Here is a 20,099-nt window from a genome sequence, read left to right as displayed (position 1 = left end):
AGAAAGAAGTTTCACAGAATCCTTCTGTGTAGTTTATATTTGAATATATTCCTTTTTCCACTACTACTCTCTTAGCGCTCCAAATGTCCAGTTGCATTTTCTACAGAAAGAGAGTTCAGATCTGCTCAATCAAAAGTATGGTTTAACTCTGTTAGCTGAATGCACAGATCAGAAAGAAGTTTCACAGAATGATTCTGTGTAGTTTATATTTGGAGACATTCCTTTTTCCGCTATTACCCTCTTAGCGCTCCGAATCTCCACTTGCATTTTCTACAGAAAGAGTGTTTCAGAACGGCTCAATCAAAACTAAGGTTCAACCCTTTTAGTTGAACAAACAGAACAGAAAGAAGTTTCACACAATTCTTCTGTGTAGTTTTTATTTGTAGACATTCTTTTTCCCAATATAGGCCTCTTAGCGCTCAGAATGTCCAATTGCAGTTTCTACAGAAAGAGTGTTTCAGAACGGCTCAATCAAAAGTAAGGTTCAACTCTGTTAGTTGAATGCACAGAACAGAAAGAAGTTTCATACAATGCTTATGTGTAGTTTATATTTGAACATATTATTTTTTCCACTATTACCCACTTAGCGCTACGAATGTCCAGTTGCATTTTCTACAGACAGAGTGTTTCAAAACTGCTCAATCAAAAGTATGGTTTAACTCTGTTAGCTTAATGCTCAGATCAGAAAAAAGTTTCACAGAATGCTTCTGTGTAGTTTATATTTGAATATATTCCTTTTTCCACTACTACGCTCTTAGCGCTCCAAATGTCCAGTTGCATTATCTACAGAAAGAGTGTTCAGATCTGCTCAATCAAAAGTATGGTTTAACTCTGTTAGCTGAATGCACAGATCAGAAAGAAGTTTCACCGAATGATTCTGTGTAGTTTATATTTGAAGACATTCCCTTTTCCACTATTACCCTCTTAGCGCTCCGAATCTCCACTTGCATTTTCTACAAAAAGAGTGTTTCATAACTGCTCAATCAAAAATATGTTTTATCTCTGTTAACTGAATTTACAGATCAGAAATAAGTTTCACAGAATGCATCTGTGTAGTTTTTATTTGAAGATATTCTTTTTCCCAATGTAGGCCTCTTAGCGCTTAGCATGTCCAATTGCAGTTTCTACAGAAAGAGTGTTTCAGAACGGCTCAATCAAAAGTAAGGTTCAACTCTGTTAGTTGAATGCACAGAACAGAAAGAATTTTCACAGAATGCTACTGTGTAGTTTATATTTGAATATATTCCTTTTTCCAATATACCCTCTTAGCGCTCCGAATGTCCACTTGCATTTTCTACAGAAAGAGTGTTCAGAACTGCGCAATCAAAAGTATGGTTTAACTCTGTTAGCTTAATGAACATATCAGAAATAAGTTTCACACAATGCTTCTGTGTAGTTTTTATTTGAAGATATTATTTTTCCCAATAGAGGCCTCTTAGCGCTCAGAATGTCCAATTGCAGTTTCTACAGAAAGAGTGTTTCAGAAAGGCTCAATCAAAAGTAAGGTTCAACTCTGTTAGTTGAATGCACAGAACAGAAAGAATTTTCACAGAATGCTACTGTGTAGTTTATATTTGAATATATTCCTTTTTCCACTATTACCCACTTAGCGCTCCGAATCTCCATTGCATTTTCTACAGAAAGAGTGTTTCAGAACGGCTCAATCAAAAGTAAGGTTCAACTCTTTTAGTTGAACAAACAGAACAGAAAGAAGTTTCACACAATTCTTCTGTGTAGTTTTTATTTGTAGACATTCTTTTTCCCAATATAGGCCTCTTAGCGCTCAGAATGTCCAATTGCAGTCTCTACAGAAAGAGTGTTTCAGAACGGCTCAATCAAAAGTAAGGTTCAACTCTGTTAGTTGAATGCACAGAACAGAAAGAAGTTTCATACAATGCTTCTGTGTAGTTTATATTTGAACATATTCTTTTTTCCACTATTACCCACTTAGCGCTACGAATGTCCAGTTGCATTTTCTACAGACAGAGTGTTTCAAAACTGCTCAATCAAAAGTATGGTTTAACTCTGTTAGCTGAATGCTCAGATCAGAAAAAAGTTTCACAGAATGCTTCTGTGTAGTTTATATTTGAATATATTCCTTTTTCCACTACTACGCTCTTAGCGCTCCAAATGTCCAGTTGCATTTTCTACAGAAAGATTGTTCAGATCTGCTCAATCAAAAGTATGGTTTAACTCTGTTAGCTGAATGCACAGATCAGAAAGAAGTTTCACCGAATGATTCTGTGTAGTTTATATTTGAAGACATTCCTTTTTCCACTATTACCCTCTTAGCGCTCCGAATCTCCACTTGCATTTTCTACAAAAAGAGTGTTTCATAACTGCTCAATCAAAAATATGTTTTATCTCTGTTAACTGAATTTACAGATCAGAAATAAGTTTCACAGAATGCATCTGTGTAGTTTTTATTTGAAGATATTCTTTTTCCCAATGTAGGCCTCTTAGCGCTTAGCATGTCCAATTGCAGTTTCTACAGAAAGAGTGTTTCAGAACGGCTCAATCAAAAGTAAGGTTCAACTCTGTTAGTTGAATGCACAGAACAGAAAGAATTTTCACAGAATGCTACTGTGTAGTTTATATTTGAATATATTCCTTTTTCCAATATACCCTCTTAGCGCTCCGAATGTCCACTTGCATTTTCTACAGAAAGAGTGTTCAGAACTGCGCAATCAAAAGTATGGTTTAACTCTGTTAGCTTAATGAACATATCAGAAATAAGTTTCACACAATGCTTCTGTGTAGTTTTTATTTGAAGATATTATTTTTCCCAATAGAGGCCTCTTAGCGCTCAGAATGTCCAATTGCAGTTTCTACAGAAAGAGTGTTTCAGAAAGGCTCAATCAAAAGTAAGGTTCAACTCTGTTAGTTGAATGCACAGAACAGAAAGTAGTTTTATACACTGCTTCTGTGTAGTTTATATTTGAACATATTCTTTTTTCCACAATTACCCACTTAGCGCTACGAATGTCCAGTTGCATTTTCTACAGACAGAGTGTTTCAAAACTGCTCAATCAAAAATATGGTTTAAATCTGTTAGCTGAATGCTCAGATCAGAAAGAAGTTTCACAGAATCCTTCTGTGTAGTTTATATTTGAATATATTCCTTTTTCCACTACTACTCTCTTAGCGCTCCAAATGTCCAGTTGCATTTTCTACAGAAAGAGAGTTCAGATCTGCTCAATCAAAAGTATGGTTTAACTCTGTTAGCTGAATGCACAGATCAGAAAGAAGTTTCACAGAATGATTCTGTGTAGTTTATATTTGGAGACATTCCTTTTTCCACTATTACCCTCTTAGCGCTCCGAATCTCCACTTGCATTTTCTACAGAAAGAGTGTTTCAGAACGGCTCAATCAAAACTAAGGTTCAACCCTTTTAGTTGAACAAACAGAACAGAAAGAAGTTTCACACAATTCTTCTGTGTAGTTTTTATTTGTAGACATTCTTTTTCCCAATATAGGCCTCTTAGCGCTCAGAATGTCCAATTGCTGTTTCTACAGAAAGAGTGTTTCAGAACGGCTCAATCAAAAGTAAGGTTCAACTCTGTTAGTTGAATGCACAGAACAGAAAGAAGTTTCATACAATGCTTATGTGTAGTTTATATTTGAACATATTATTTTTTCCACTATTACCCACTTAGCGCTACGAATGTCCAGTTGCATTTTCTACAGACAGAGTGTTTCAAAACTGCTCAATCAAAAGTATGGTTTAACTCTGTTAGCTGAATGCTCAGATCAGAAAAAAGTTTCACAGAATGCTTCTGTGTAGTTTATATTTGAATATATTCCTTTTTCCACTACTACGCTCTTAGCGCTCCAAATGTCCAGTTGCATTTTCTACAGAAAGAGTGTTCAGATCTGCTCAATCAAAAGTATGTTTTAACTCTGTTAGCTGAATGCACAGATCAGAAAGAAGTTTCACCGAATGATTCTGTGTAGTTTATATTTGAAGACATTCCTTTTTCCACTATTACCCTCTTAGCGCTCCGAATCTCCACTTGCATTTTCTACAAAAAGAGTGTTTCATAACTGCTCAATCAAAAATATGTTTTATCTCTGTTAACTGAATTTACAGATCAGAAATAAGTTTCACAGAATGCATCTGTGTAGTTTTTATTTGAAGATATTCTTTTTCCCAATGTAGGCCTCTTAGCGCTTAGCATGTCCAATTGCAGTTTCTACAGAAAGAGTGTTTCAGAACGGCTCAATCAAAAGTAAGGTTCAACTCTGTTAGTTGAATGCACAGAACAGAAAGAATTTTCACAGAATGCTACTGTGTAGTTTATATTTGAATATATTCCTTTTTCCAATATACCCTCTTAGCGCTCCGAATGTCCACTTGCATTTTCTACAGAAAGAGTGTTCAGAACTGCGCAATCAAAAGTATGGTTTAACTCTGTTAGCTTAATGAACATATCAGAAATAAGTTTCACACAATGCTTCTGTGTAGTTTTTATTTGAAGATATTATTTTTCCCAATAGAGGCCTCTTAGCGCTCAGAATGTCCAATTGCAGTTTCTACAGAAAGAGTGTTTCAGAAAGGCTCAATCAAAAGTAAGGTTCAACTCTGTTAGTTGAATGCACAGAACAGAAAGAATTTTCACAGAATGCTACTGTGTAGTTTATATTTGAATATATTCCTTTTTCCACTATTACCCTCTTAGCGCTCCGAATCTCCATTGCATTTTCTACAGAAAGAGTGTTTCAGAACGGCTCAATCAAAAGTAAGGTTCAACTCTTTTAGTTGAACAAACAGAACAGAAAGAAGTTTCACACAATTCTTCTGTGTAGTTTTTATTTGTAGACATTCTTTTTCCCAATATAGGCCTCTTAGCGCTCAGAATGTCCAATTGCAGTCTCTACAGAAAGAGTGTTTCAGAACGGCTCAATCAAAAGTAAGGTTCAACTCTGTTAGTTGAATGCACAGAACAGAAAGAAGTTTCATACAATGCTTCTGTGTAGTTTATATTTGAACATATTCTTTTTTCCACTATTACCCACTTAGCGCTACGAATGTCCAGTTGCATTTTCTACAGACAGAGTGTTTCAAAACTGCTCAATCAAAAGTATGGTTTAACTCTGTTAGCTGAATGCTCAGATCAGAAAAAAGTTTCACAGAATGCTTCTGTGTAGTTTATATTTGAATATATTCCTTTTTCCACTACTACGCTCTTAGCGCTCCAAATGTCCAGTTGCATTTTCTACAGAAAGAGTGTTCAGATCTGCTCAATCAAAAGTATGGTTTAACTCTGTTAGCTGAATGCACAGATCAGAAAGAAGTTTCACCGAATGATTCTGTGTAGTTTATATTTGAAGACATTCCTTTTTCCACTATTACCCTCTTAGCGCTCCGAATCTCCACTTGCATTTTCTACAAAAAGAGTGTTTCATAACTGCTCAATCAAAAATATGTTTTATCTCTGTTAACTGAATTTACAGATCAGAAATAAGTTTCACAGAATGCATCTGTGTAGTTTTTATTTGAAGATATTCTTTTTCCCAATGTAGGCCTCTTAGCGCTTAGCATGTCCAATTGCAGTTTCTACAGAAAGAGTGTTTCAGAACGGCTCAATCAAAAGTAAGGTTCAACTCTGTTAGTTGAATGCAGAGAACAGAAAGAATTTTCACAGAATGCTACTGTGTAGTTTATATTTGAATATATTCCTTTTTCCAATATACCCTCTTAGCGCTCCGAATGTCCACTTGCATTTTCTACAGAAAGAGTGTTCAGAACTGCGTAATCAAAAGTATGGTTTAACTCTGTTAGCTTAATGAACATATCAGAAATAAGTTTCACACAATGCTTCTGTGTAGTTTTTATTTGAAGATATTATTTTTCCCAATAGAGGCCTCTTAGCGCTCAGAATGTCCAATTGCAGTTTCTACAGAAAGAGTGTTTCAGAAAGGCTCAATCAAAAGTAAGGTTCAACTCTGTTAGTTAAATGCACAGAACAGAAAGAGTTTTCACAGAATGCTACTGTGTTGTTTATATTTGAATATATTCCTTTTTCCACTATTACCGTCTTAGCGCTCCGAATCTCCATTGCATTTTCTACAGAAAGAGTGTTTCAGAATGGCTCAATCAAAACTAAGGTTCAACTCTTTTAGTTGAACAAACAGAACAGAAAGAAGTTTCACACAATTCTTCTGTGTAGTTTTTATTTGTAGACATTCTTTTTCCCAATATAGGCCTCTTAGCGCTCAGAATGTCCAATTGCAGTTTCTACAGAAAGAGTGTTTCAGAACGGCTCAATCAAAAGTAAGGTTCAACTCTGTTAGTTGAATGCACAGAACAGAAAGAAGTTTCATACAATGCTTCTGTGTAGTTTATATTTGAACATATTCTTTTTTCCACTATTACCCACTTAGCGCTACGAATGTCCAGTTGCATTTTCTACAGACAGAGTGTTTCAAAACTGCTCAATGAAAAGTATGGTTTAACTCTGTTAGCTGAATGCTCAGATCAGAAAGAAGTTTCACAGAATGCTTCTGTGTAGTTTATATTTGAATATATTCCTTTTTCCACTAATACTCTCTTAGCGCTCCAAATGTCCAGTTGCATTTTCAACAGAAAGAGTGTTCAGAACTGCTCAATCAAAAGTATGGTTTAACTCTGTTAGCTGAATGCACAGATCAGAAAGAAGTTTCACCGAATGATTCTGTGTAGTTTATATTTGAAGACATTCCTTTTCCACTATTACCCTCTTAGCGCTCCGAATCTCCACTTGCATTTTCTACAAAAAGAGTGTTTCATAACTGCTCAATCAAAAATATGTTTTATCTCTGTTAACTGAATTTACAGATCAGAAATAAGTTTCACAGAATGCATCTGTGTAGTTTTTATTTGAAGATATTCTTTTTCCCAATGTAGGCCTCTTATCGCTTAGCATGTCCAATTGCAGTTTCTACAGAAAGAGTGTTTCAAAACGGCTCAATCAAAAGTAAGGTTCAACTCTGTTAGTTGAATGCACAGAACAGAAAGAATTTTCACAGAATGCTACTGTGTAGTTTATATTTGAATATATTCCTTTTTCCACAATTACCTTCTTAGCGCTCCGAATGTCCACTTGCATTTTCTACAGAAAGAGTGTTCAGAACTGCGCAATCAAAAGTATGGTTTAACTCTGTTAGCTTAATGAACATATCAGAAATAAGTTTCACACAATGCTTCTGTGTAGTTTTTATTTGAAGATATTATTTTTCCCAATATAGGCCTCTTAGCGCTCAGAATGTCCAATTGCAGTTTCTACAGAAAGAGCGTTTCAGAAAGGCTCAATCAAAAGTAAGGTTCAACTCTGTTAGTTGAATTCACAGAACAGAAAGAAGTTTCATACAATGCTTCTGTGTAGTTCATATTTGAACATATTCTTTTTTCCACTATTACCCACTTAGCGCTACGAATGTCCAGTTGCATTTTCTACAGACAGAGTGTTTCAAAACTGCTCAATCAAAAGTATGGTTTAACTCTGTTAGCTGAATGCTCAGATCAGAAAGAAATTTCACAGAATGCTTCTGTGTAGTTTATATTTGAATATATTCCTTTTTCCACTACTACGCTCTTAGCGCTCCAAATGTCCAGTTGCATTTTCTACAGAAAGAGTGTTCAGATCTGCTCAATCAAAGTATGGTTTAACTCTGTTAGCTGAATGCACAGATGAGAAAGAAGTTTCACCGAATGATTCTGTGTAGTTTATATTTGAAGACATTCCTTTTTCCACTATTACCCTCTTAGCGCTCCGAATCTCCACTTGCATTTTCTACAAAAAGAGTGTTTCATAACTGCTCAATCAAAAATATGTTTTATCTCTGTTAACTGAATTTACAGATCAGAAATAAGTTTCACAGAATGCATCTGTGTAGTTTTTATTTGAAGATATTCTTTTTCCCAATGTAGGCCTCTTAGCGCTTAGCATGTCCAATTGCAGTTTCTACAGAAAGAGTGTTTCAGAACGGCTCAATCAAAAGTAAGGTTCAACTCTGTTAGTTGAATGCACAGAACAGAAAGAATTTTCACAGAATGCTACTGTGTAGTTTATATTTGAATATATTCCTTTTTCCACTATTACCCTCTTAGCGCTCCGAATGTCCACTTGCATTTTCTACAGAAAGAGTGTTCAGAACTGCGCAATCAAAAGTATGGTTTAACTCTGTTAGCTTAATGAACATATCAGAAATAAGTTTCACACAATGGTTCTGTGTAGTTTTTATTTGAAGATATTATTTTTCCCAATATAGGCCTCTTAGCGCTCAGAATGTCCAATTGCAGTTTCTACAAAAGAGTGTTTCAGAAAGGCTCAATCAAAAGTAAGGTTCAACTCTGTTAGTTGAATGCACAGAACAGAAAGAAGTTTCATACACTGCTTCTGTGTAGTTTATATTTGAACATATTCTTTTTTCCACAATTACCCACTTAACGCTACGAATGTCCAGTTGCATTTTCTACAGACAGAGTGTTTCAAAACTGCTCAATCAAAAGTATGGTTTAACTCTGTTAGCTGAATGCTCAGATCAGAAAGAAGTTTCACAGAATGCTTCTGTGTAGTTTATATTTGAATACATTCCTTTTTCCACTACTACTCTCTTAGCGCTCCAAATGTCCAGTTGCATTTTCTACAGAAAGAGTGTTCAGATCTGCTCAATCAAAAGTATGGTTTAAATCTGTTAGCTGAATGCACAGATCAGAAAGAAGTTTCACAGAATGATTCTGTGTAGTTTATATTTGGAGACATTCCTTTTTCCCCTATTACCCTCTTAGCGCTCTGAATCTCCACTTGCATTTTCTACAGAAAGAGTATTTCAGAACGGCTCAATCAAAACTAAGGTTCAACTCTTTTAGTTGAACAAACAGAACAGAAAGAAGTTTCACACAATTCTTCTGTGTAGTTTTTATTTGTAGACATTCTTTTTCCCAATATAGGCCTCTTAGCGCTCAGAATGTCCAATTGCAGTATCTACAGAAAGAGTGTTTCAGAACGGCTCAATCAAAAGTAAGGTTCAACTCTGTTAGTTGAATGCACAGAACAGAAAGAAGTTTCATACAATGCTTCTGTGTAGTTTATATTTGAATATATTCTTTTTTCCACTATTACCCACTTAGCGCTACGAATGTCCAGTTGCATATTCTACAGACAGAGTGTTTCAAAACTGCTCAATCAAAAGTATGGTTTAACTCTGTTAGCTGAATGCTCAGATCAGAAAAAAGTTTCACAGAATGCTTCTGTGTAGTTTATATTTGAATATATTCCTTTTTTCCACTACTACGCTCTTAGCGCTCCAAATGTCCAGTTGCATTTTCTACAGAAAGAGTGTTCAGATCTGCTCAATCAAAAGTATGGTTTAACTCTGTTAGCTGAATGCACAGATCAGAAAGAAGTTTCACCGAATGATTCTGTGTAGTTTATATTTGAAGACATTCCTTTTTCCACTATTACCCTCTTAGCGCTCCGAATCTCCACTTGCATTTTCTACAAAAAGAGTGTTTCATAACTGCTCAATCAAAAATATGTTTTATCTCTGTTAACTGAATTTACAGATCAGAAATAAGTTTCACAGAATGCATCTGTGTAGTTTTTATTTGAAGATATTCTTTTTCCCAATGTAGGCCTCTTAGCGCTTAGCATGTCCAATTGCAGTTTCTACAGAAAGAGTGTTTCAGAACGGCTCAATCAAAAGTAAGGTTCAACTCTGTTAGTTGAATGCACAGAACAGAAAGAGTTTTCACAGAATGCTACTGCGTAGTTTATATTTGAATATATTCCTTTTTCCACTATTACCCTCTTAGCGCTCCGAATGTCCACTTGCATTTTCTACAGAAAGAGTGTTCAGAACTGCGCAATCAAAAGTATGGTTTAACTCTGTTAGCTTAATGAACATATCAGAAATAAGTTTCACACAATGCTTCTGTGTAGTTTTTATTTGAAGATATTGTTTTTCCCAATATAGGCCTCTTAGCGCTCAGAATGTGCAATTGCAGTTTCTACAGAAAGAGTGTTTCAGAAAGGCTCAATCAAAAGTAAGGTTCAACTCTGTTAGTTGAATGCACAGAACAGAAAGAAGTTTCATACAATGCTTCTGTGTAGTTCATATTTGAACATATTCTTTTTTCCACTATTACCCACTAAGCGCTACGAATGTCCAGTTGCATTTTCTACAGACAGAGTGTTTCAAAACTGCTCAATCAAAAGTATGGTTTAACTCTGTTAGCTGAATGCTCAGATCAGAAAGAAGTTTCACAGAATGATTCTGTGTAGTTTATATTTGGAGACATTCCTTTTTCCACTATTACCATCTTAGCGCTCTGAATCTCCACTTGCATTTTCTACAGAAAGAGTATTTCAGAACGGCTCAATCAAAACTAAGTTTCAACTCTTTTAGTTGAACAAACAGAACAGAAAGAAGTTTCACACAATTCTTCTGTGTAGTTTTTATTTGTAGACATTCTTTTTCCCAATATAGGCCTCTTAGCGCTCAGAATGTCCAATTGCAGTTTCTACAGAAAGAGTGTTTCAGAACGGCTCAATCAAAAGTAAGGTTCAACTCTGTTAGTTGAATGCACAGAACAGAAAGAAGTTTCATACAATGCTTCTGTGTAGTTTATATTTGAACATATTCTTTTTTCCACTATTACCCACTTAGCGCTACGAATGTCCAGTTGCATTTTCTACAGACAGAGTGTTTCAAAACTGCTCAATCAAAATTATGGTTTAACTCTGTTAGCTGAATGCTCAGATCAGAAAAAAGTTTCACAGAATGCTTCTGTGTAGTTTATATTTGAATATATTCCTTTTTTCCACTACTACGCTCTTAGCGCTCCAAATGTCCAGTTGCATTTTCTACAGAAAGAGTGTTCAGATCTGCTCAATCAAAAGTATGGTTTAACTCTGTTAGCTGAATGCACAGATCAGAAAGAAGTTTCACCGAATGATTCTGTGTAGTTTATATTTGAAGACATTCCTTTTTCCACTATTACCCCCTTAGCGCTCCGAATCTCCACTTGCATTTTCTACAAAAAGAGTGTTTCATAACTGCTCAATCAAAAATATGTTTTATCTCTGTTAACTGAATTTACAGATCAGAAATAAGTTTCACAGAATGCATCTGTGTAGTTTTTATTTGAAGATATTCTTTTTCCCAATGTAGGCCTCTTAGCGCTTAGCATGTCCAATTGCAGTTTCTACAGAAATAGTGTTTCAAAACGGCTCAATCAAAAGTAAGGTTCAACTCTGTTAGTTGAATGCACAGAACAGAAAGAATTTTCACAGAATGCTACTGTGTAGTTTATATTTGAATATATTCCTTTTTCCACTATTACCTTCTTAGCGCTCCGAATGTCCACTTGCATTTTCTACAGAAAGAGTGTTCAGAACTGCGCAATCAAAAGTATGGTTTAACTCTGTTAGCTTAATGAACATATCAGAAATAAGTTTCACACAATGCTTCTGTGTAGTTTTTATTTGAAGATATTATTTTTCCCAATATAGGCCTCTTAGCGCTCAGAATGTCCAATTGCAGTTTCTACAGAAAGAGCGTTTCAGAAAGGCTCAATCAAAAGTAAGGTTCAACTCTGTTAGTTGAATTCACAGAACAGAAAGAAGTTTCATACAATGCTTCTGTGTAGTTCATATTTGAACATATTCTTTTTTCCACTATTACCCACTTAGCGCTACGAATGTCCAGTTGCATTTTCTACAGACAGAGTGTTTCAAAACTGCTCAATCAAAAGTATGGTTTAACTCTGTTAGCTGAATGCTCAGATCAGAAAGAAGTTTCACAGAATGCTTCTGTGTAGTTTATATTTGAATATATTCCTTTTTCCACTACTACGCTCTTAGCGCTCCAAATGTCCAGTTGCATTTTCTACAGAAAGAGTGTTCAGATCTGCTCAATCAAAGTATGGTTTAACTCTGTTAGCTGAATGCACAGATCAGAAAGAAGTTTCACCGAATGATTCTGTGTAGTTTATATTTGAAGACATTCCTTTTTCCACTATTACCCTCTTAGCGCTCCGAATCTCCACTTGCATTTTCTACAAAAAGAGTGTTTCATAACTGCTCAATCAAAAATATGTTTTATCTCTGTTAACTGAATTTACAGATCAGAAATAAGTTTCACAGAATGCATCTGTGTAGTTTTTATTTGAAGATATTCTTTTTCCCAATGTAGGCCTCTTAGCGCTTAGCATGTCCAATTGCAGTTTCTACAGAAAGAGTGTTTCAGAACGGCTCAATCAAAAGTAAGGTTCAACTCTGTTAGTTGAATGCACAGAACAGAAAGAATTTTCACAGAATGCTACTGTGTAGTTTATATTTGAATATATTCCTTTTTCCACTATTACCCTCTTAGCGCTCCGAATGTCCACTTGCAATTTCTACAGAAAGAGTGTTCAGAACTGCGCAATCAAAAGTATGGTTTAACTCTGTTAGCTTAATGAACATATCAGAAATAAGTTTCACACAATGGTTCTGTGTAGTTTTTATTTGAAGATATTATTTTTCCCAATATAGGCCTCTTAGCGCTCAGAATGTCCAATTGCAGTTTCTACAAAAGAGTGTTTCAGAAAGGCTCAATCAAAAGTAAGGTTCAACTCTGTTAGTTGAATGCACAGAACAGAAAGAAGTTTCATACACTGCTTCTGTGTAGTTTATATTTGAACATATTCTTTTTTCCACAATTACCCACTTAACGCTACGAATGTCCAGTTGCATTTTCTACAGACAGAGTGTTTCAAAACTGCTCAATCAAAAGTATGGTTTAACTCTGCTAGCTGAATGCTCAGATCAGAAAGAAGTTTCACAGAATGCTTCTGTGTAGTTTATATTTGAATATATTCCTTTTTCCACTACTACTCTCTTAGCGCTCCAAATGTCCAGTTGCATTTTCTACAGAAAGAGTGTTCAGATCTGCTCAATCAAAAGTATGGTTTAACTCTGTTAGCTGAATGCACAGATCAGAAAGAAGTTTCACAGAATGATTCTGTGTAGTTTATATTTGGAGACATTCCTTTTTCCCCTATTACCCTCTTAGCGCTCTGAATCTCCACTTGCATTTTCTACAGAAAGAGTATTTCAGAACGGCTCAATCAAAACTAAGGTTCAACTCTTTTAGTTGAACAAACAGAACAGAAAGAAGTTTCACACAATTCTTCTGTGTAGTTTTTATTTGTAGACATTCTTTTTCCCAATATAGGCCTCTTAGCGCTCAGAATGTCCAATTGCAGTATCTACAGAAAGAGTGTTTCAGAACGGCTCAATCAAAAGTAAGGTTCAACTCTGTTAGTTGAATGCACAGAACAGAAAGAAGTTTCATACAATGCTTCTGTGTAGTTTATATTTGAATATATTCTTTTTTCCACTATTACCCACTTAGCGCTACGAATGTCCAGTTGCATTTTCTACAGACAGAGTGTTTCAAAACTGCTCAATCAAAAGTATGGTTTAACTCTGTTAGCTGAATGCTCAGATCAGAAAAAAGTTTCACAGAATGCTTCTGTGTAGTTTATATTTGAATATATTCCTTTTTTCCACTACTACGCTCTTAGCGCTCCAAATGTCCAGTTGCATTTTCTACAGAAAGAGTGTTCAGATCTGCTCAATCAAAAGTATGGTTTAACTCTGTTAGCTGAATGCACAGATCAGAAAGAAGTTTCACCGAATGATTCTGTGTAGTTTATATTTGAAGACATTCCTTTTTCCACTATTACCCTCTTAGCGCTCCGAATCTCCACTTGCATTTTCTACAAAAAGAGTGTTTCATAACTGCTCAATCAAAAATATGTTTTATCTCTGTTAACTGAATTTACAGATCAGAAATAAGTTTCACAGAATGCATCTGTGTAGTTTTTATTTGAAGATATTCTTTTTCCCAATGTAGGCCTCTTAGCGCTTAGCATGTCCAATTGCAGTTTCTACAGAAAGAGTGTTTCAGAACGGCTCAATCAAAAGTAAGGTTCAACTCTGTTAGTTGAATGCACAGAACAGAAAGAGTTTTCACAGAATGCTACTGCGTAGTTTATATTTGAATATATTCCTTTTTCCACTATTACCCTCTTAGCGCTCCGAATGTCCACTTGCATTTTCTACAGAAAGAGTGTTCAGAACTGCGCAATCAAAAGTATGGTTTAACTCTGTTAGCTTAATGAACATATCAGAAATAAGTTTCACACAATGCTTCTGTGTAGTTTTTATTTGAAGATATTGTTTTTCCCAATATAGGCCTCTTAGCGCTCAGAATGTGCAATTGCAGTTTCTACAGAAAGAGTGTTTCAGAAAGGCTCAATCAAAAGTAAGGTTCAACTCTGTTAGTTGAATGCACAGAACAGAAAGAAGTTTCATACAATGCTTCTGTGTAGTTCATATTTGAACATATTCTTTTTTCCACTATTACCCACTAAGCGCTACGAATGTCCAGTTGCATTTTCTACAGACAGAGTGTTTCAAAACTGCTCAATCAAAAGTATGGTTTAACTCTGTTAGCTGAATGCTCAGATCAGAAAGAAGTTTCACAGAATGATTCTGTGTAGTTTATATTTGGAGACATTCCTTTTTCCACTATTACCATCTTAGCGCTCTGAATCTCCACTTGCATTTTCTACAGAAAGAGTATTTCAGAACGGCTCAATCAAAACTAAGTTTCAACTCTTTTAGTTGAACAAACAGAACAGAAAGAAGTTTCACAAAATTCTTCTGTGTAGTTTTTATTTGTAGACATTCTTTTTCCCAATATAGGCCTCTTAGCGCTCAGAATGTCCAATTGCAGTTTCTACAGAAAGAGTGTTTCAGAACGGCTCAATCAAAAGTAAGGTTCAACTCTGTTAGTTGAATGCACAGAACAGAAAGAAGTTTCATACAATGCTTCTGTGTAGTTTATATTTGAACATATTCTTTTTTCCACTATTACCCACTTAGCGCTACGAATGTCCAGTTGCATTTTCTACAGACAGAGTGTTTCAAAACTGCTCAATCAAAATTATGGTTTAACTCTGTTAGCTGAATGCTCAGATCAGAAAAAAGTTTCACAGAATGCTTCTGTGTAGTTTATATTTGAATATATTCCTTTTTTCCACTACTACGCTCTTAGCGCTCCAAATGTCCAGTTGCATTTTCTACAGAAAGAGTGTTCAGATCTGCTCAATCAAAAGTATGGTTTAACTCTCTTAGCTGAATGCACAGATCAGAAAGAAGTTTCACCGAATGATTCTGTGTAGTTTATATTTGAAGACATTCCTTTTTCCACTATTACCCCCTTAGCGCTCCGAATCTCCACTTGCATTTTCTACAAAAAGAGTGTTTCATAACTGCTCAATTAAAAATATGTTTTATCTCTGTTAACTGAATTTACAGATCAGAAATAAGTTTCACAGAATGCATCTGTGTAGTTTTTATTTGAAGATATTCTTTTTCCCAATGTAGGCCTCTTAGCGCTTAGCATGTCCAATTGCAGTTTCTACAGAAAGAGTGTTTCAAAACGGCTCAATCAAAAGTAAGGTTCAACTCTGTTAGTTGAATGCACAGAACAGAAAGAATTTTCACAGAATGCTACTGTGTAGTTTATATTTGAATATATTCCTTTTTCCACTATTACCTTCTTAGCGCTCCGAATGTCCACTTGCATTTTCTACAGAAAGAGTGTTCAGAACTGCGCAATCAAAAGTATGGTTTAACTCTGTTAGCTTAATGAACATATCAGAAATAAGTTTCACACAATGCTTCTGTGTAGTTTTTATTTGAAGATATTATTTTTCCCAATATAGGCCTCTTAGCGCTCAGAATGTCCAATTGCAGTTTCTACAGAAAGAGCGTTTCAGAAAGGCTCAATCAAAAGTAAGGTTCAACTCTGTTAGTTGAATTCACAGAACAGAAAGAAGTTTCATACAATGCTTCTGTGTAGTTTATATTTGAACATATTCTTTTTTCCACTATTACCCACTTAGCGCTACGAATGTCCAGTTGCATTTTCTACAGACAGAGTGTTTCAAAACTGCTCAATCAAAAGTATGGTTTAACTCTGTTAGCTGAATGCTCAGATCAGAAAGAAGTTTCACAGAATGCTTCTGTGTAGTTTATATTTGAATATATTCCTTTTTCCACTACTACGCTCTTAGCGCTCCAAATGTCCAGTTGCATTTTCTACAGAAAGAGTGTTCAGATCTGCTCAATCAAAGTATGGTTTAACTCTGTTAGCTGAATGCACAGATCAGAAAGAAGATTCACCGAATGATTCTGTGTAGTTTATATTTGAAGACATTCCTTTTTCCACTATTACCCTCTTAGCGCTCCGAATCTCCACTTGCATTTTCTACAAAAAGAGTGTTTCATAACTGCTCAATCAAAAATATGTTTTATCTCTGTTAACTGAATTTACAGATCAGAAATAAGTTTCACAGAATGCATCTGTGTAGTTTTTATTTGAAGATATTCTTTTTCCCAATGTAGGCCTCTTAGCGCTTAGCATGTCCAATTGCAGTTTCTACAGAAAGAGTGTTTCAGAACGGCTCAATCAAAAGTAAGGTTCAACTCTGTTAGTTGAATGCACAGAACAGAAAGAATTTTCACAGAATGCTACTGTGTAGTTTATATTTGAATATATTCCTTTTTCCACTATTACCCTCTTAGCGCTCCGAATGTCCACTTGCATTTTCTACAGAAAGAGTGTTCAGAACTGCGCAATCAAAAGTATGGTTTAACTCTGTTAGCTTAATGAACATATAAGAAATAAGTTTCACACAATGGTTCTGTGTAGTTTTTATTTGAAGATATTATTTTTCCCAATATAGGTCTCTTAGGGCTCAGAATGTCCAATTGCAGTTTCTACAAAAGAGTGTTTCAGAAAGGCTCAATCAAAAGTAAGGTTCAACTCTGTTAGTTGAATGCACAGAACAGAAAGAATTTTCATACACTGCTTCTGTGTAGTTTATATTTGAACATATTCTTTTTTCCACAATTACCCAATTAACGCTACGAATGTCCAGTTGCATTTTCTACAGACAGAGTGTTTCAAAACTGCTCAATCAAAAGTATGGTTTAACTCTGTTAGCTGAATGCTCAGATCAGAAAGAAGTTTCACAGAATGCTTCTGTGTAGTTTATATTTGAATATATTCCTTTTTCCACTACTACTCTCTTAGCGCTCCAAATGTCCAGTTGCATTTTCTACAGAAATAGTGTTCAGATCTGCTCAATCAAAAGTATGGTTTAACTCTGTTAGCTGAATGCACAGATCAGAAAGAAGTTTCACAGAATAATTCTGTGTAGTTTATATTTGGAGACATTCCTTTTTCCCCTATTACCCTCTTAGCGCTCTGAATCTCCACTTGCATTTTCTACAGAAAGAGTATTTCAGAACGGCTCAATCAAAACTAAGGTTCAACTCTTTTAGTTGAACAAACAGAACAGAAAGAAGTTTCACACAATTCTTCTGTGTAGTTTTTATTTGTAGACATTCTTTTTCCCAATATAGGCCTCTTAGCGCTCAGAATGTCCAATTGCAGTATCTACAGAAAGAGTGTTTCAGAACGGCTCAATCAAAAGTAAGGTTCAACTCTGTTAGTTGAATGCACAGAACAGAAAGAAGTTTCATACAATGCTTCTGTGTAGTTTATATTTGAATATATTCTTTTTTCCACTATTACCCACTTAGCGCTACGAATGTCCAGTTGCATTTTCTACAGACAGAGTGTTTCAAAACTGCTCAATCAAAAGTATGGTTTAACTCTGTTAGCTGAATGCTCAGATCAGAAAAAAGTTTCACAGAATGCTTCTGTGTAGTTTATATTTGAATATATTCCTTTTTTCCACTACTACGCTCTTAGCGCTCCAAATGTCCAGTTGCATTTTCTACAGAAAGAGTGTTCAGATCTGCTCAATCAAAAGTATGGTTTAACTCTGTTAGCTGAATGCACAGATCAGAAAGAAGTTTCACCGAATGATTCTGTGTAGTTTATATTTGAAGACATTCCTTTTTCCACTATTACCCTCTTAGCGCTCCGAATCTCCACTTGCAATTTCTACAGAAAGAGTGTTTCAGAACGGCTCAATCCAAACTAACGTTCAACTCTTTTAGTTGAACAAACAGAACAGAAAGTAGTTTCACACAATTCTTCTGTGTAGTTTTTATTTGTAGACATTCTTTTTCCCAATATAGGCCTCTTAGCGCTCAGAATGTCCAATTGCAGTTTCTACAGAAAGAGTGTTTCAGAACGGCTCAATCAAAAGTAAGGTTCAACTCTGTTAGTTGAATGCACAGAACAGAAAGAAGTTTCATACAATGCTTCTGTGTAGTTTATATTTGAACATATTCTTTTTTCCACTATTACCCACTTAGCGCTACGAATGTCCAGTTGCATTTTCTACAGACAGAGTGTTTCAAAACTGCTCAATCAAAAGTATGGTTTAACTCTGTTAGCTGAATGCTCAGATCAGAAAGAAGTTTCACAGAATGCTTCTGTGTAGTTTATATTTGAATATATTCCTTTTTCCACTACTACTCTCTTAGCGCTCCAAATGTCCAGTTGCATTTTCTACAGAAAGATTGTTCAGATCTGCTCAATCAAAAGTATGGTTTAACTCTGTTAGCTGAATGCACAGATCAGAAAGAAATTTCACCGAATGATTCTGTGTAGTTTATATTTGAAGACATTCCTTTTTCCACTATTACCCTCTTAGCGCTCCGAATCTCCACTTGCATTTTCTACAAAAAGAGTGTTTCATAACTGCTCAATCAAAAATATGTTTTATCTCTTTTAACTGAATTTATAGATCAGAAATAAGTTTCACAGAATGCATCTGTGTAGTTTTTATTTGAAGATATTCTTTTTCCCAATGTAGGCCTCTTAGCGCTTAGCATGTCCAATTGCAGTTTCTACAGAAAGAGTGTTTCAGAACGGCTCAATCAAAAGTAAGGTTCAACTCTGTTAGTTGAATGCAGAGAACAGAAAGAATTTTCACAGAATGCTACTGTGTAGTTTATATTTGAATATATTCCTTTTTCCACTATTACCCTCTTAGCGCTCCGAATGTCCACTTGCATTTTCTACAGAAAGAGTGTTCAGAACTGCGCAATCAAAAGTATGGTTTAACTCTGTTAGCTTAATGAACATATCAGAAATAAGTTTCACACAATGCTTCTGTGTAGTTTTTATTTGAAGATATTATTTTTCCCAATAGAGGCCTCTTAGCGCTCAGAATGTCCAATTGCAGTTTCTACAGAAAGAGTGTTTCAGAAAGGCTCAATCAAAAGTAAGGTTCAACTCTGTTACTTGAATGCACAGAACAGAAAGAAGTTTCATACAATGCTTCTGTGTAGTTTATATTTGAACATATTCTTTTTTCCACTATTATCCACTTAGCGCTACGAATGTCCAGTTGCATTTTCTACAGACAGAGTGTTTCAAAACTGCTCAATCAAAGTATGGTTTAACTCTGTTAGCTGAATGCTCAGATCAGAAAGAAGTTTCACAGAATGCTTCTGTGTAGTTTATATTTGAATATATTCCTATTTCCACTACTACTCTCTTAGCGCTCCAAATGTCCAGTTGCATTTTCTACAGAAAGAGTGTTCAGATCTGCTCAATCAAAAGTATGGTTTAACTCTGTTAGCTGAATGCACAGATCAGAAAGAAGTTTCACCGAATGATTCTGTGTAGTTTATATTTGGAGACATTCCTTTTTCCACTATTACCCTCTTAGCGCTCCGAATCTCCACTTGCATTTTCGACAGAAAGAGTGTTTCAGAAAGGCTCAATCAAAACTAAGGTTCAACTCTTTTAGTTGAACAAACAGAACAGAAAGAAGTTTCACACAATTCTTCTGTGTAGTTTTTATTTGTAGACATACTTTTTCCCAATATAGGCCTCTTAGCGCTCAGAATGTCCAATTGCAGTTTCTACAGAAAGAGTGTTTCAGAAAGGCTCAATCAAAAGTAAGGTTCAACTCTGTTAGTTGAATGCACAGAACAGAAAGAAGTTTCATACAATGCTTCTGTGTAGTTTATATTTGAACATATTCTTTTTTCCACTATTACCCACTTAGGGCTACGAATGTCCAGTTGCATTTTCTACAGACAGAGTGTTTCAAAACTGCTCAATCAAA

This window comes from Symphalangus syndactylus, chromosome 23, assembly GCF_028878055.3.
Source record: "Symphalangus syndactylus isolate Jambi chromosome 23, NHGRI_mSymSyn1-v2.1_pri, whole genome shotgun sequence".
NCBI classification, from domain to species: Eukaryota; Metazoa; Chordata; class Mammalia; order Primates; family Hylobatidae; genus Symphalangus; species Symphalangus syndactylus.
The sequence above is the reverse complement of the archived record's forward strand: the minus strand, read 5'-3'. Positions refer to the sequence as shown.